We start from the raw sequence: 18,160 nt of genomic DNA on the forward strand, positions 1-18,160 counted from the left end.
TTCCAGACAGTCGAATGATTGATTTCATATTGCTTGGAGATCTTTTCAAATCCCTTCCCAGACTCGTAAGCATCTATAACCTTCTTTCTGAGGCATCAGAGAGCCCTTTTGATCGAGGCATGGTGACGCTGCACACTTCAACAACAAAGGGCAAACCAAACGAAATGTCTGAGGTTTAAATAAGACAGGGTCCTCCAAGATCCTCTCTAACGATGTTCTCATCATTTGCACCTGAGCTGGTGCACCTGATTCTAATTTTAGGTATTTGAAGTAGTGATAAATGAAGGGGTGTACTTACTTTTTCCACATGCGAAATTTGCATTTATGTTTATTTAAATTATACAATGGACTACAAAATGTAAATGTTTCATGATATTTGTTATATTATATCACCTTTATCTATCAATATTGTTTAAATGAAGATCAAATAGCTGTATGTTGAAATATGTTGAAAAAGTCAAAACTTTACATGGGGTGTATTTACGTTTTCACGTGACTGTATGTGCTCCCTAAAGATGTTGCTAGATTAAATCAACCCACCACATCAAGTCCTCAAGTCCCCACCCCAAGTCTTCCCTCCCACTCCCCAATCCCAAGTCCTCAACTGTCTAACCCCTCCTCCAACAACAAGTCTTCCCCCATCCAAAACCTTGATCTTTTCTACCCCCGTTTGAACGCCCCAAATCCGCCTCTTTGAATCCCCAGCTTCTTTCCTGGGGTTCCTGGAAGTGTTCATTTGCTTTGTACTGTGTACCCCTCCTTCCTCTCCCAGCCCTCCCCATTCCACAGATCTACTGGCATCCCTGTTCTCCTCTGTTGTTGTGCTTGTATGTTTCCCTCTCTCCCCCTCTTGTCTCCCGCTCCATTCATTGCATGTTTTGTGGGTCTGTGCATGTTTTTCATGTTCAATGTGTTAGCTCTTACACGAGCCTCGATTTTGTGTACAAAAAAAAAAAAAAGTCCACAACCACTCCCCCTCTCTGCCCCCATTTCTGGTTGGTCTGGATGTATGCAGCAATGGATGGTGTGGCACTTTCTGGTACCCACTATAGTAATGGGGTCTGATCTCAACTTAATGCCTCATAGTCATAGGGTTTCCTCGTTCACTCTAAGGGGGGTTCTTTGGGTAAGAATGTACTGTATGTGTTTGATTGACCATGTGCTTCAGCCTTCGGCACATGTAATGCTCATGGGACAGTCTTGTTGGACTATGTACTCTGGCTGTGGTCAACGTGCTCGTCCCAAGCTGTTACATTAGCTCTCTCCCAAACTTTTAAGTGGTCTCTCTTGGAGGTGCACATCAGTACCGCCATTTTTTTCAGACTGCTGGAGAACTTGCTGTGCTCTGGGTGTGTTGGGCTACTGCTCAGTCGGCTGTGTCTCTGGCTGATTTGGTGGACGAGGCACTTTCTGAAACTCAGAAAAGGGTCGAAGGGTCGTGCCGGTCCACATCTACAATGAGAGTGTAAGCGATTACGATGTTAATGTGTAGTTGTCTCATTTTGTCAATGTTAACAGCTTGTGCCAGAGCACCAGAAGAGGAGCAAGGAAAGGGGAAAGGCTCACCTGGACACGACCCCACAACACAAGAACAAGGCAAAAGCCAAAGCACCTGTGGGGTCCGAGGACCCCCATATGCCCAGCCGCCCTTCCCTGTCCACAGTAGCGCCTGCTCGGTGGAGGGGTCGGGATCAGCTGGGGATGGTCACAGCCAGTTCCTAGAGGACCCTTTCCCATTCCCCTCGATCTTCTTCCCACTCCACCATTTCTGGCCCCCAGACACCGGGGACGACTGTGACCATGGCCTTCACAGCCATGCTGGAGGACCTCTCCTTCTCCTCGGACAGCAAGGATTTGGTAAAGGGAGGTTTCCTTTCCCCTGATGGGGTACACTTCACCCAGTTTCCTGGGGAGAACATCTCCATTGATGGTAAGTGGTTCTCCGGCGCCCTCACGGCCCCTGTCTGTGTGAAGAACTGCAAGAGGAACAAGCATGGTAGCTTGTCCTAAATAGGGAAGGAGGGAGGAGCTCCTAGGTCCCATGACTCACCTTTAGTGTTTCACACTATGTGTGGCAGTTAATCTGCTAATAACTATGACATTAAAATTAACTTATTTGAGTGTACTGGAAGTCCATACCAAGTTCCAGAGGATTTGCTGTCTTTGAAGAATTACGCAATCTTGAATGGGATATCTGCCTTTTGCAGAAATGCCATATTCCGCACAGTGAGAATGGATACCTCCATGCAAAATGGTGGTATGGAGAGTCGTAGTGATCTGGATCCCAGATGTCATGGTCCTAAGTTTAGATTAACTTATTCCAGTGAGATTGGCCTCGCTCAGGTAGTTGTATCACCCCTGACCCTGGTCAATGTGTATGCCCCTCATAGAGCGTGGGGGAAGATTGGAGCTCCTGTGCCAGTTGGAGCTCTTCCTTTCTATCTTTGCCCCTATGATTTTGGAGTGATTTTAATGTAGATGTGGCCAGATTTGTCCAGGACTCATCGGCACATGCCTTAAAATGCTTATTTAGGACTTTAGGTTGAGGGACAAGGGTGAATGAATGAGTAATATTAATTGGACCACAGCTGGTAATAGTTGGGCTCTGATTGATTCCTTCCTTTGTCACCAAATTTTGGTGATCCAGACCCGGTGTCACGAGGCATATAACTAGATGGGATGTGCGTACGGATGGATGGCAGCCGAGTGCGTTCCTACGTTCCGAAGTATAGGAATTGGCAAACTATTATGTGCCTTTTATTCGGTACATACATGTGAATGGATGTCCTGCAGAAATTAGAGCATTTGGGTCACTTGCTGGCTTACCTCTTGCAACCCGTGCATAAGAAACTCTGCGATGGGATCGGCATGTCCAAAATAATCTGCTGGGTGAAGGGGAGGATTTTTTGTCTCCTCGATGCCAAGGTGAGGACTGTCATCTTCTGGAGCAGAGTGCAGGTACTGAAGGGGAATTAAATGTGTACCAGGTATTTTTTTCCAATTATGTGTCAGACAGAATGGCTTTTACCACAAATTAGAACTTAGGGAGGCCTTATTTCTGATCTTAGCCAGATGAATCAGGCTGTGGAGACTATTACTGCAGGTTCTTTACAAAGCTTCGGGTGGATAATTCAGAGGTGCCCACTCTGCTCGGCCAACTAAGTAATCAATTGAACCGGAAACAGCGGGAGCCATTAGAGAAACTGGTGAGCCTGCAGGAATTGTCCTCTGCGATCAAGGGTCTGGCCACGAATAAAACGATGAAGATGGCCTCCCTGCAGAGTTTTATCGTAGCCTTTGGCACATTTTTGGAAAGGATTACTTGTAGGTAGTACAGTAGCTAGCGGTCTCTACCCTCTACCAGGCTACAAGATTTGATGCACTGTGGCATGATGACCCTCGTGCCCAAGAAGGGTGATCGGGAGGACCTGTCCAACTGGTGCCCGATCACTTTGTTGAATTTCGACTCCAAAATACTAACTAAGGTGTTGTCTAGGTGGGTGCACAGTGTCATGGAGGTTATTGGGTACCTGGATCAGACTTGTGCTGTTACGGGTCGTCACAGTGTGTCTTACATCCTGCGCTTGGCTCAAGAGGCGATCCAGTTTGCGGAGGGAAGAGGCCTCCCACTGAGCATCGTCAGTTTGGACCAGGATAAGTCTTTCAACAGAGTTTTTCCTGTATACGTGATGACTGTTTTGGCTTTGGACAAAATTTGATGCATTTGGTTGACCTGATGTCGGGGAATGTTAAAGCCTGTGTTTTTTGGTCAATGGACATCTCTCAGGAACCTTCCCAGTAGCTTCTGGGGTTAAGCATGGCTGACCGATGTCACCTGTCCTTTTCTCCATTGTATTGAACTGTTTGCATGTGCACTGCAAGTGGATCCGTCCTTCCCTGGTTTCTGGTTACCCGGAATGTATGGGGAGTGCCTACATGTGAGCCTGTACATGAATGACGTGTTGGTGTCCGTCACTGACGCTGTCGCCATGGCTGGCAGGTCTTTGCGAGTGTTTTGGGTTGGCCTCCTCTTCTGACCTGCTAAAGACCCTCGCGATGTGTTTTGACGATGGTGCCATGGCCAGTGATAACTGGCTTCAGGTCACCAGGGACATCGAGTCCAACGTTTGCTCGTTTGCAATTTTGAATCGTTAACATCAAAGAGCTCTTTTGATCTAGGCATGGTGACGCCGCACACTTTTTTTTTCTTTTTTCTTTTTTTTTGTATACAGAATCGAGGCTCGTGAAAGAGCTAACATTTATCACAAAAAAAACCAATCAAACAGACAAACAAAATATATAAAAAGAGGGAGCGGTAGACAAGATGGGGAGAGAAGGGGAGGCACGCAAACACAACATTTGAGAGCAGGGACATCGGGAGATGTGTGGGAGGGAGAGGTCATGTGGGGACGAGGCGTGGGAAGGGGGAGAGGGGTGGGAGAAGTATAAAACACAAGGACACCAAGGACTTCCAGGAAAGAAGTTGGTATTTCAAAAAAGTGGAATTGGGGTGAAATTCGCGGGGGTAGAAAAGATCAAGGTTTTGGATGGGGGAAGATAAGAGATGGTGGTGAACAGCTGTTTTAAAGACCTGGAGGGTGGAGTGGGATTGAAGAGAGTGAGGGAGTTTGTTCCAGAGGCGGGAGAAAAGAGGAATGAAGGAGTGAAGGTGAGCAGAGAGTCTTGATTTTGGCAGTTTAACCATAAGAGGGTTGCAGGCAGATCTTGTGCGACCTGCAGGAATATTTGGGGGACAGAGCCCAGAGAAAGCTGGGGGAGCAAGGCCGGAGAGGAGTCGGTCGAAGACAGAAAGACCACCAACCTGCCTGCGGTGAGTACGTGAAAGGCCCTCGGAGATAACTTGATGAGCAACAACATCGGAGCTTCAGATAGCTTCATGAACTTCACTTCAACAACAAAGAGCAAACCAAACGAAATGTCTGAGGTTTAAATAAGACAGCTTCCTCCAAGATCCTCTCTAACGATGTTCTAATCATATGCACCTGAGCTGGTGCAACTGATTCTAATTTTAGGTATTTGAAGTAGTGATAAATGTCGGGGTGTACTTACTTTTTCCACATGCGAAATTTGCATTTATGTTTATTTAAATTATACAATGGACTACAAAATGTAAATGTTTCATGATATTTGTTATATTATATCACCTTTACCTATCAATATTGTTGAAATGAAGATCAAATAGCTGTATGTTGAAATATGTTGAAAAAGTCAAAACTTTACTACATGGGGTGTACTTACTTTTTCACGTGACTGTGTATGTATGTATATATATATATATATATATATATATATATATATATATATATATATATATATATATATATATATATATATATATATATACATTATACAGTATATATATAATGTCTGCAGTTCCTCTTAAAAGAGTTAGACTCGGAAGATTGACCAATCTTTTATTGCACTGCATTAAATTAATTAATTTTACTATTACTGTTCTCCATGGAGCACTCAATTGGGCGGAAATAATGTCGTCATAGGTCACGTGCTATGGACACCATCTTGCAAAAACATTACACCTCTATATCTCCGAAACAGCTCAATGGAAAAAGTTGAAACAAGGCTCATTGTGAAGTAATCCCCATGGGGAATAGGATATGTTAATGATGATGTCATTGGTACCTTCATTATGACGTCATAATTCGACAAGTACAATGCTTGATCTGATCAGTATGGAAAACAAATTATCTGCAGCTGTTAGTCTGATGGACACGAAATATTCACCATGGGAGCACCTCCAACTGTAGAATTTTTAATGATCATTATGATCTCATAGGTCACGTGGCACAGGCGCCATCATGGAAAAATCGAAAAACGCTGCTCCTCTATGTCTCTGAAACCACACCATGGAAGAAATTGAAACATGGTGCATTGTCATGTACTCCCCATGGGGCATAATATATGTTAATGAAGATCTCATTGATACCTTAATTATGACGTCATAATTCAAGAAGTACAATGCTTGATTCGATCAGTATGTGTTTTTTTTTCTCTGCAATTGTTGGTCTGATTGACACAAAATTTTCCCTATAAGAGCACCTCCCCTTGTAGAATATTTTAATCATAATTATGACGTCATAGGTCACGTGGTGCAGGCGCTGTCTTGGAACAACCGAAAAACATTGCACCTCTATCATCTCCAAAACCGCAGCATGGAAAAAGTTGAAACGTGGCTCATTGTAAAGAACTCCATAAGGGGATTAAGTGTTGTTAACGATGACGTCATTGGTACCTTAATTATGACGTCATCATAATTCGTCAGGGACAATGCTACGTCTGATCAGTTTGAAATTTTCTGAGCGTGATCTACGCAACAATTATATTAGATAATATAAATTTATGATGTAATTGCTCACGTGGTCTGGCAGCCATATTGGATCAAAGAAAAAACCCTTCATAAACAGAAGAGTTGGCTCGCACCAAGTTGACTGCGCAGGGTAAGTATTCTATAAATAGCATCTAGTTTTATTTTTTTCCATTTTTAACGTTTTGTCTAAATCACTCCCTTATGCCCACTAAGGAATGGAGTCGGGGAAAATTTAATATTACCCTTCACATAGCTCCATATTCATTCATTCATTCAGATAGATATTTTTTTAAATCCAACTTTGTTTTTCAATTTTTTCAATTCTTCTTTGCCTATAACACTCCCCGACACTCATTGATGAATGTGAAAGTTTGAAAGTTTGAAAAGTTTGTGAAAGTTCTGTGAAAGTTTGACAAAGATCTCTGAGGAAAATGGTGACCCAGACAGGCAGACAGACAAACATCTCTCTTGTCGTATAGTTAAACGTAAGCACTGACTCATCCACTCACTGACTCATGTAGCACTCTCCCGGAGGTTTTTATTTTAATGTTTTTATACAGAATCGAAGCTCGTGTAAGAGCTAACACATTGAACAAGAAAAGATGCACAGACACATAAAACATACAATGAAGGGAGCGTGAGACAAGAGGGGGAGAGAGGGAAGTACACAAGCACAACAACAGTCGAGAACAGGGACCTCGGTAGATCTGTGGAAGGCGGAGGGCTGGGGAAGGAGGGAGGTGTACATGTTATAAAGCAAATGAACACAACTAGGAATTTCAGGAAAGAAGTTGGGGATTGAAAGAGGCGGATTTGGGGTGTTTCAACAGGGGTAGAAAAGAACAAGGTTTTGGATAGCGGAAGAAAAGAGATGGTGGTTCCCAGGGAGAACGTGTTTTTGGCCTGATATAAATGCTTAGTAGCTTCTTGGTGGGGTTAAAAGCTGAAATTTCTCATAATGATTCAACTCAAAGCCAAAAGCCCAAGAAAAAAATAACAACATCATCAAATACACAAAGCTTATATTTATTATACCTGGCACGTAGGATGCACCCGAGTTATTTCTTGTAGTGTCAAGTATTCCCCCATTTGTATACAGAGTCTATAGAAAGTCTACACTCCCTTTCAATATTTTTACCTTTTGCTGCCTCATAGCCTGGAATTAAACTGTATTATATCAGACTTTTTCCACCTTTATTTACACATCGTAACCCAAAACTTCCAAGTGAAAAACAAATTCTACAAATTTCAGAAAATTTATTAAAAATACAAAACTAGAATATCTTGGTTGGATAAGTATCCACAACAACAACAACAACAGGCATTTTAAGGCCATTTCCCCTGCTAGAGTGGGGTTTAGCCTTGCGGTCACCATGACATGACACATAAGTATCCACACCCCTGAGTTAATACTTGGTGGAAGCACTTTTGACAGCAATTCCAGCTGTGAGTGTTGGGATAGATCTCTACCAACGTTGCACACCTTGATTGGACAATATTCACACATTCTTCTTTACAAAACTGGTCAAGCTCAGTCAAGTTGCGTGGGGAGCGTTGATGGACAGCAATCTTCAAGTCATGCCACAGTTTTTCGATTGGATTTAGGTTGTGGCTCTGACTAGGCCACTCAAGGACATTTATCTTTTTGTTCCTTAGCCACTCCAGTGTAGCTTTGGCTGTGTGCTTCAGGTCATTGTCATGCTGAAAGGTAAACTTCCGTCCCAATTACAGCTTTCTTGTGGAGGGCAGCAAGCTTTCCTCTCGGATTTCTCTGTATTTTGCTCCATCCATTTTCCCTTCTATCCTGACAAGTGCCCCGGTCCCTGCTGATGAGAAACATCCTCATAACATGATGCTGCCACTATCATACTTCACAGTAGGGATGGTGTTCTTTGGGTGATGTGCTGTGTTGGGTTTGCGCCAAACGTAATGTTGTGTATTTAGGACAAAAGGTTCCAGCTTGGTTTCGTCACACCACAAAACTTTTTGCCACATGGCTTCAGAATCTCTGGAGTGATTTTTTGTATACCTCAAACGGGACTCAATGTGGGCTTTTTTTGTAATGGATTCCATTCTTGCCACCCAGACTTGTACAGGCCAGAGTTGTGGAGTTATTGGGACATTGTTGTCACATGTACACAGTAACCAGGCTATGCCATAAAGGCCTGTAGCTCTTTCAAAGTAGCCATTGGCATCTTGGTGGCCTCTCTGATCAGTCTCCTCCTTGCTTGATCATCCAGTTTGGAGGGACGGCCTGATCTAGGCAGCATCTTGGTGGTACCATATGCCTTCCACTTTAGAATGATTGGCTTGACTGTGCTCCAAAGGATATTCAGGCATTTGAAATTTTTTTATGCCCATCGCCTGATCTGTTCCTTTCCACAACTTCATCCCGGAGGTCTTTTGAAAGCTCCCTGGTGCTCATGGTTGAGTCTTTGCTGTGAAATGCACTACGCAGCAGAGGAAACCTACAGGAACAGCTGATTTTATTCTGAAATAAGCAGAATCACTGCAATTTAACATGGGTGGAGGCCAATTAACTTTGCGTGTGATTTTGAAGGTGATTGGTTACACCTGAGCTAATTTACAATTGCTATTATAAGGGGGGTGCACACTTATCCAACCAAGATATTCTACTTTTGTATTTTTAAGAAATTTTCTGAAGTTTGTAGAATTTGTTTTTCACTTGGAAGTTGTGGGTTTCAGTGTGTAAATAGAGGTGGAAAAAGTCTGATTTAATGCATTTTAATTCCAGGCTATAAGGCAACAAAATGTGAAATGAAACAGGGTGTAGACTTTCTATAGGCACTGTGTATTTATAGTAATGTGTTCAGGCGCAACAGCCATACCTGGTGCACCTGGACCACTCCCACCGAACCACATCGATGTTATAAGTCTCGCTTTATAAGTCTCCTAAAGCCTCGTTATAAGTCTCCTAACTAAATGGCGGACTGTACCTTTGGTATGGTGCGAGGTGCAGAGCTCCAGACGACCACAATGATCACTCATAACGCTTGGCCATTGTTTTTTCTGAAACTAGCAGGCAAACTTCGTGTGTACGCTATTCTAAATGGACTGTTTTTACTCCGCAGCCCAATAGAAAAATGGTACTACACAGCCCTGAAAATAAGTTACCACACAAGGTGGTACTCATATTGGTACTATGCAGCCCAATGGAATGAAAAAAAGTCCAGCACAGTGTTAATCTTACTATAATTCACCAAATGTCCGTCCGTCTGTCCGTTCAAAGGTACCGCAAAAATGGCTCAACCGATCGCAACGATATTTTGGGTGGGTAATCCTAGAACCCCCTGGAGTAAAATAGGCGATATTGTTTTTCCAAGTTTTCCAATTTTACAATTTTCCAGTTTTTCCAAACACGATGGAATAATATTTACCGATATGAACAGTGATGTGGCTTTTATTGAAATTCTACAAATACTGTTTAGATTTTTATGACAATTATGAACCTGCCGTGGATGCGGAAGTGGAATCGTTAAACGTTAATCATGTTAATCGTTTTGTTAAAGTATCAATTGATGATTGGAATTGAGTGAATACAATTACGATTTTGAATTCGTAATTGTGTTCACCCAACCGTACGAAACTTCACATCAGGATTTAAATATTTGTTTATGTCACAAATGTTGTTAAAAGTTAATTTTTTATATTAATGTTATTTAATTTGTAATTGGAGTTATGCTGTTTGGAATGAAAAAAGAGATATCGAGTTCAAGTGAATGACGAAATGCCGTGATGGTTTCTACTTTCTAAACGTGACATTCGTGGATCGCCATATGCAGATTCGCCATTGACTGGGTATGGAACACACGTACCTGTTTGTTTGCGAATGGGTACGTTTTTCGTGGAAGTCCTTCACGAACTTGCTGTCCATGTCTTACGTGTGACTGAAGGTGCTGCAGGAATGTGGAATTTATTGGTTTCATGCTTTAGCAGTCGCCATTTCTGCATTGTCTGTGTGCTTCAGGCATCCCACCTGTGCGTAGCATGGGTACCTCACTAGTTTACTTAATACATCAAGGAGTGGGCAGCACTGGAGGCAAGAATAATCAAGAATATTGTCATGAAGGTACTCAATCATAAAGAAGTACTTTATTGATTATCTACAGAGCAGTCCACATATCCAATATCAAAGGCCGACACAACCACACATACACAGACCCTCTATCTAACTCAGGGTAAGGAAAGGGAAGCATTGCAAGATGGCAAAATTACAGGGAATTGAAATAAAACAGGGAAGAATGTCTCTTTGAAGGTCTCTCATCACACTCCACGTAATCCATTCAGTTTGTCTCGAGTGCTTTCCGCAACTCTCCCTCTCACCTGTCCCTCCACTCCTAAGGAAAGTCACTTTGAAGGACGTCGCTGCTCGTTGAGCAGCACAGCTCTGCTCACTGAGGCTTCACTCACCTCGCTTCACCACCAGAAAATTGCATCCCGCATCTTCTCCTTCTCTTCTCTCTGCGGCTTTTTTACAACTCATCTCCATATGCTGAGGCTGCACTCTTCACAAAGCGCGTGTCGCTTTACCATGGATTATGGCCGCGCTTGTTACTCTTTCTTCTCTTCTCTCTGCCATCTTCATCTCCCAGGCAGAAAAGGGCAGAGTTCTTCACACAAGCGTGGTTGTGCACAACATGACACCACTGTCGGTGAAAAGGCCACAATAAATGGAAGAGTGGATAAGGGGTGAATGTTAAGCAAAAAGAAAGGAAAAAGGGAAATAGTTTTTTAAAAGGTGCTTCTTCTGGTCCCACAGGTGACCGAACATTTCATATGTGATAACTTTAAACGTCACAAGTCATCATTAATTTTTTTCTAAATTATGGACACCTCTCTCTATTTCCACAGATGTAACACTACCCCGTTCCCTCTGCCAGAGCCATCCTGGCTCGCAACAACCTTATAAATGGGGAGAGTGAGGGCCGGTCACTCCATGGAGGTGCCGAAGACAATTTAAAAGTCTGCCATGTAATTTAACCTAAAAAATGTCGGGTCACCTACTTTATCCTTACTTAATCCTAGAACACATCTATATATATCAAACACAGTTTGTGTGTGTGTGTGTGTGTGTGTGTAATGTTACCGATAGACTCCTAAACGGCTGATCTTTCTTACATGCTTGATATTTGACATAGACATGGCCATTGAGCGTGGGACGAACATGGCCGAACTCAAAATATTTGATGATCCATATTTTTTATTCATATTTACCTCAGCGCATTTCAGCGAAGTACCCGCTAATCTCAGCCGGTTCCAGAGCAGCTCGCTTATTCGCTCAGAGCGATCACGTGATGTTCCATTCCCGCCGCCAGACTGATTCGCTCAGAGCGATCACGTGATGTTCCATCCCGTCACACGTCACTTCACCTTTTATGCGATCGTGTTTTGTATCGATTTTGTGCGAAATGAATTAAATGTCTTTGAAACAGCTATGAAACGTCTTTCCACAACCCTTCCGTAACCGATTGGAGCAGTTTCTTGCCGCACAAAACGAGATCCGCGCAGCGAGTTGGTCGAGTCGTGCTGACCAAGATGGCGACACGGCGGCTTCACTTTTCACGGAGTATGAGCGTTCTATATATTTTCACTTCAGTGCGCCCGTGATTTGTGGCATAGACATGACCATTGGGCCTTTACGGTGTAATTTGTGCGAGGCTTTTGTCCGAGTGAGCTTGAGTCGAGAGGGCGAATGTACGGGTTGGGAATGTACGGGTCTCCCTTCCCCCGCCCGGCAACGCCGGTACTGGAGGACGTCACAGGATCGGTGAGTCTCCAAAATCCGCTTCATGCTGGTGCGAATATGCAGGACTATGTCCGATTGTTGTGCTGCTCTCCGACCATGAGAAATGCAACGTCATTGTTGACTGGCCATCCCCTTCCCGCCTACCCCTTCCTTTTCCCCCTGCCCCTCCCTTTTCCCCCTCCCCCTCCTTCCCACTACCCCTTCCCCCTCCACCCTACCCCCTCCACCCTATCCCTCCCCTTCTCCCCTCCCCTCCCCCCTCCCCTTCTCCCCTCCCCCTCCATTTTCCCCCTCCCCCTCCCTTTTCCCCCTCCCCTCCCCCTCCTTTTTCCCCCTCCCCCCTCCCCCTCCCTTTCCCCCTCCCCTCCCTTTCCCCCTCACCCCTTCCCCTCCCTTTCCCCTCCCCCTTCCCCCTGCCCCTCCCCCTCCCTTCCCCCTCCACCCTACCCCCTCCCCTTCTCCCCTCCCCCTCCCTTTTCCCCCTCCCCTCCCCCACCCTTCTCCCCTCCCCCCTCTTCTCCCCTCCCCCCCGTTCCCCTCCCCTCACCTCCCCCCTCTCCTCCCCCGCCCAGCAATGCCGGGTACTTCTGCCGGGTCCACCCTCCCCTCCCCCCTCCCCCTCCCCCTCCCCCTCCCCCCTCCCCCTCCCCCTCCCCCTCCCCCCTTCCCCTCCCCCCTCCCACCCCCTCCCACCCCTCCCCCTCCCCCTCCCATCCCTCACCCTCCCCATCCCCCCCTCTTCCCTCTCCCCTCCCCCTCCCCCCTCCCCCTCCTCCTCCCCCATCCCTCCTTCCCCACTCCCCTCCCCCCTCCCCTCCCCCCTCCCTCCTCCCCTCCCCCTCCACCTTCCCCCCTCCCCTCCCCCACCCCTCCCCCTTCCCCTCCCCCATCCCCCCTCCCACCCCCTCCCCCTCCCCCCTCCCACCCCTCCCCCTCCCCCCTCCCATCCCTCACCCTCCCCATCCCCCCCTATTCCCTCTCCTCTCCCCCCTCCCCCCTCCCCCCTTCCCCCCTCCCCTCCCCCCTCCCCCCTTCTCCGCTCCCCTCCTCTTCTCCCCTCCCTCCCCCCCCCGTTCCCCTCCCCTCCCCTCCCCCGCCCGGCAATGCCGGGTACTTCTGCTAGTATTTACCTAAAACTCGTACACCCATTCCCTACGGGAGCAGCAGGAAGGGCAATTCTCTCTGGGATATATACAGACTTGGCATTTAATATGGAATATTTTTTTGTGGGGGTGAACTTACTTTTCAAGATGTCTTCGAACCACAAGTTCATTGGAATTATGTTGAAATTATTCTTGATTTTGTTAATGCGACCTTTAAAAGAAACAAAAACCACATTTGACATTTCGAAACAAATATATTGATCCTTGAAAGTGATGTAAACTGATATCGAACTCAATTCATGGACAGTACTGTGTTAAACTTCTGTACGTTTTCCAGAAGTATCTCTTTATTTTGCACATTAGCCAATTTTTTTTTAACAAAAACAAAAGTTAAATTACGACTGGGACTACGGACAGTAAAATTACAGTTCAGTACTTTGTGTAACCCCCACGAGCATTCAGGAGAGCACGGACACGTTGAGGCATGCTGTTCACGAGATTTGCCAAGGTTTGGACAGGAATCGCTTGCCATGCAGTGACAATAGCCTGCTGCAATTCACGCACAGAGGTCGGCTGCTGGTCCAAGTGGTCGATTTGACGCGTTAATTCTACCCACAAGTTCTCAATCGGATTCATATCCGGGGACATGGCAGGCCACTCCATATGCTCTACACCACGGTCAGCAAGAAAGTGTTGGATCATGCGAGCACGATGAGGCCGTGCATTGTCATCTTGGAAGACAAAGTTTCCTCGAAAGGCTGCACGAGCAAATGGAAGCAATGTTTCTTCCAGAATGGCCCTGTACTTGAACTGGTTCAGGTTTCCATTCAGAACAACCAGGACAGTTTTGCCCCCTGCATGAAAAGCAGCCCAAACGGTCACCCCACCACCTCCAGCTTGAACTCCTTCGCACTATACAATCTTTGTTGTAGGCTTCATGCACTTGTCTGCGCACTCGGACGCGGCCATCTTGACGATAGACCAGAAATCTAGACTCGTCACTAAAGATCACGTGATTCCAGTGTCCTGGCTGCCATTGACGGTGCTCTCTGGCCCACTGAAATCGGCGCTGGCGGTGTTGTCTGGTCAGGTGTGGCTTTCTCAGGGGACGCCTGGCACGATAGCCTGCTTGAACCAGTCGTTGGTTGACTAGCCTTCTGGATACAGGCACATTTGTCAGTTGCTGCCACTCAGCCCTAAGCCGATTAGCTGACTTGGTATGGCCATTGTGGACTAACCGGTGCAGCTGGCGATCATCCCTCCATGTGGTTCTGCAGGGACGTCCTGGCCTCGGTATTGGAGTAGGGCCACCCCTCTGAGCATTTCGTTTCAGGATCTTTGACACCTGACCTTGAGTGATGCCATACTGCCGAGCAATAGCATGCTGTGTCATGCCATAATTTCGTAAAGCCGCCACTCCATGACAAACAGCATTGTCGAGTTGACGGACCATCTCCAGAGGAAGCGGCAATTACTTTTGGAGATGTGCAGCAGTTGTTTTCCACTAATACAGAATGCAACAACCCTTGTATACCCGACTGTGAAGCCAATCGTCAAATGCACCTGTCCGTACATTTTGCCACGCCACCTGTGATATAATCCTGTTGTTGACTTCTTGCTGCGACGGCCAATCAGTGACATGGTTCTTTTAACAAATAAATCACCAAAGTGTAAAAGAAACTCACCAGATTGATATACTGAGTTAAGAAAGTAAACCCAAGTCAAGAAAAAAAAAATATTCCATATTAAATGCCAAGTCTGTAGATTGCATTCGATTGAGGGTCAGACCTCAAAAACATCGTAGGTGTGTTTATTTACCAAGTTTTTTGTAGAGAGCTCACTCACCAAGTGGTTTATGCATCCGAGCAAAGCTCTCCATTAAAGTGTTGATAGTTTAGTGTTAAACAGAATTAGCAATTGAATTGTTTAAAAAGATAATCATATGTGTTTGTGGTTTATAATATTTTTTACTTCTGGTAGGGATGCTCCCATTACAACGGCACGATATGCTATTTATACATGTTAACACGGCGTTTGTTCAAGGAGGAAACACCCCTTGGGGAGATGGGATATTATATTATTAGTATTAATTTTGTTTTGTAATAACATTAATATTATGCTATTATATTTCGTGTTGTTATTGGAAGTGTCCTTGTAAAAACTCCAAGTTAGCAACAGGAAAGGTCGCGTTGTTAACCATTGTGGGTTATATACAGCCACGTGAAAAAGTAAGTACACCCCATGTAAAGTTTTGACTTTTTCAACATATTTCAACATACAGCTATTTGATCTTAATTTCAACAATATTGATAGATAAAGGTGATATAATATAACAAATATCATGAAACATTTACATTTTGTAGTCCTTTGTATAATTTAAATAAACATAAATGCAAATTTCGCATGTGGAAAAAGTAAGTACACCCTTGGCTCTAATTGGTGGTATTGCCCCCTTTGGCAGAAACAACCTCAAGTAGGCGTTTGTTATAACTGTCTACCAGTCTCTGACATCGAGACTGGTAGACAGTTTTTGCCCACTCCTCCATGAAGAATTCTTTCAGCTGTGCGATGTTTGAGGGGTTTCTTGCATGCACAGCTCGTTTGAAATCCCCCCACAACATCTGGATGGGATTTAGATCCAGGCTTTGACTTGGCCATTCCAGAACCCTCCATTTCTTTCTTTTCAGCCATTCCTTGGTGGATTTACTGGTATGTTTAGGGTCATTGTCATGTTGCAAGGTCCACCCTCAGTTGAGCTTCAACTTTCCGACAGATGGCCTCACATTATCCTCAAGCACCCTCTGGTACAATGAAGAATTCATGGTGGATTCTATGATGGTGAGCTGCTCAGGCCCTGATGCAGCAAAGCTGCCCCAAACCGTAATATTTCCACCACCATGCTTTACAGTTGGTATCAGGTTCTTGTCATTAAATGCTCTCTTTGGTTTTCGCCAAACATGTCTTCTGGTACTGTGGCCAAATAGCTCTACCTTTGACTCATCTGTCCAGAGCACATTGTTCCAGAAGTGCTGGTCTTTGCCTAGGAGTTCATTGGCAAACTTTTGTCTTGCCCTGATGTTTTTCTGGACAGCTAAGGTTTCCTCCTGGCACACCTCCCATGTAGATAAAATTTGTGCAGCCTCTTTCTAATCGTAGCCTTGTGCACTTTGACATCAACAGTGGCAAGAGCTACCTGTAGGTCCCGTGATGACATTCTGGGGTTCCTAGAGACTTCTTTCGGCATCTTGCGGTCTGCTCTCGGGTTGAACTTGCTGGGGCAGCCTGGCCTGAACAAGTTGGCAGTTGTTTGCAATCTTCTCCACTTGTAGATGATCTTCCGGACAGTCGAATGATTGATTTCAAGTTGTTTGGATATCTTTTTAAATCCCTTCCCAGACTCGTAGGCATCTATAACCTTCTTTCTGAAGGCCTCAGAGAGCTCTTTTGATCTAGACATGGTGACGCTGCACACTTCAACAACAAAGAGCAAACCAAACTAAATGTCTGAGGTTTAAATAAGACAGGTTCCTCCAAGATCCTCTCTAACGATGTTCTAATCATTTGCACCTGAGCTGGTGCACCTGATTCTAATTTTAGGTATTTGAAGTAGTGATAAATGTAGGGGTGTACTTACTTTTTCCACATGCGAAATTTGCATTTATGTTTATTTAAATTATACAATGGACTACAAAATGTAAACGTTTCATGATATTTGTTATATTAATATCACCTTTATCTATCAATATTGTTGAAATGAAGATCAAATAGCTGTATGTTGAAATATGTTGAAAAAGTCAAAACTTTACATGGGGTGTACTTACTTTTTCACGTGACTGTAGATTACAGTAGGTCTTCGCTCAGTTCTATAAGTAAAATTTGCCTCATGGATTTCGGGATTCCCCCAAATGGCTTTCCATTTAGTGTTAAACAGCATTAGCGACTGTTTAAAAAGGTAATCACATGTGTTTGTGGTTTATAATATTTTTTCTTCTGGTATGGAGTGCACCCACAAAACTCCACGATAAGCTATTTAGAAACATTGACACGGCGTTTGTGTAAGGAGGAGACGCCCCTTGGGGATGGGGGATATTATGAGTATTAATTTTGTTTTGTAATAACATTAATATTATGCTTTTATTATTAGAAGCGTCCTTGGGAAAACGCCACGTTAAAGCTAGCTTAACACGGATATACACCTCAACCCGCAACCCCATTTGGTGGGGAAAACCCCCTTCAGGAGGGGGTGGGGGGGGGGAATTAATTCTCCACAACCTTCATCGTGCGACCCTTAGTTCGAGTTTGGTTGAGATTGGATAAGTAACGACCGAATGTATCGTAGTCAAAAATTCATCAGACAGACAGACAGACACCAAATTGCATATTTTAGTATGATGATTACATGAAGCTGGAGATGCAGATACATACAAGTTCAAAACATCCAACAACCAGATCGCCCATCCTAGCAAATATAGTTCAGAGCCATTGACCTTCAGTACCATTGCCTCTCTGTGATACTACGCCAAATAGTAAAAGGCATGATGGTGTGAAGACAGGTAGGATAGCCAGCCTGTGAGCTGCTCACTTCTGAGCTTGAAGCATGTTTGTAGTGGCTTTGTGGTTCTGCTGCTCAAGATGAGGACGAAGCTGCCATGAGGTGCTTTGCAGAGCTGAGGAGGAGATGGAGAGTACAAGGTGCAAAAAATCCTCCTCAGGTGCATTGGCGGTGAGATGATGTGCCGCATCCTTAACATTAAAGCAATTTAGTCATCCTTTCATTGTGCAAAGCAGGAGCGTTCTATTCTAATCTCAAATTTCACCAAATGGTCTATCATTAATGGTCTCCAAATTTTAGCAACTACTCAAACCTCTGGCTTTGTTCGATCACCCAAATTGGCCAGAGGCCTTGCAATCCCCAATAGCAATTTTCTCTCACTCCATTCCTTC

Source organism: Myxine glutinosa, chromosome 1 (genome assembly GCF_964187855.1).
Source record: "Myxine glutinosa chromosome 1, kmMyxGlut1.1, whole genome shotgun sequence".
Lineage (NCBI taxonomy): Eukaryota > Metazoa > Chordata > Myxini > Myxiniformes > Myxinidae > Myxine > Myxine glutinosa.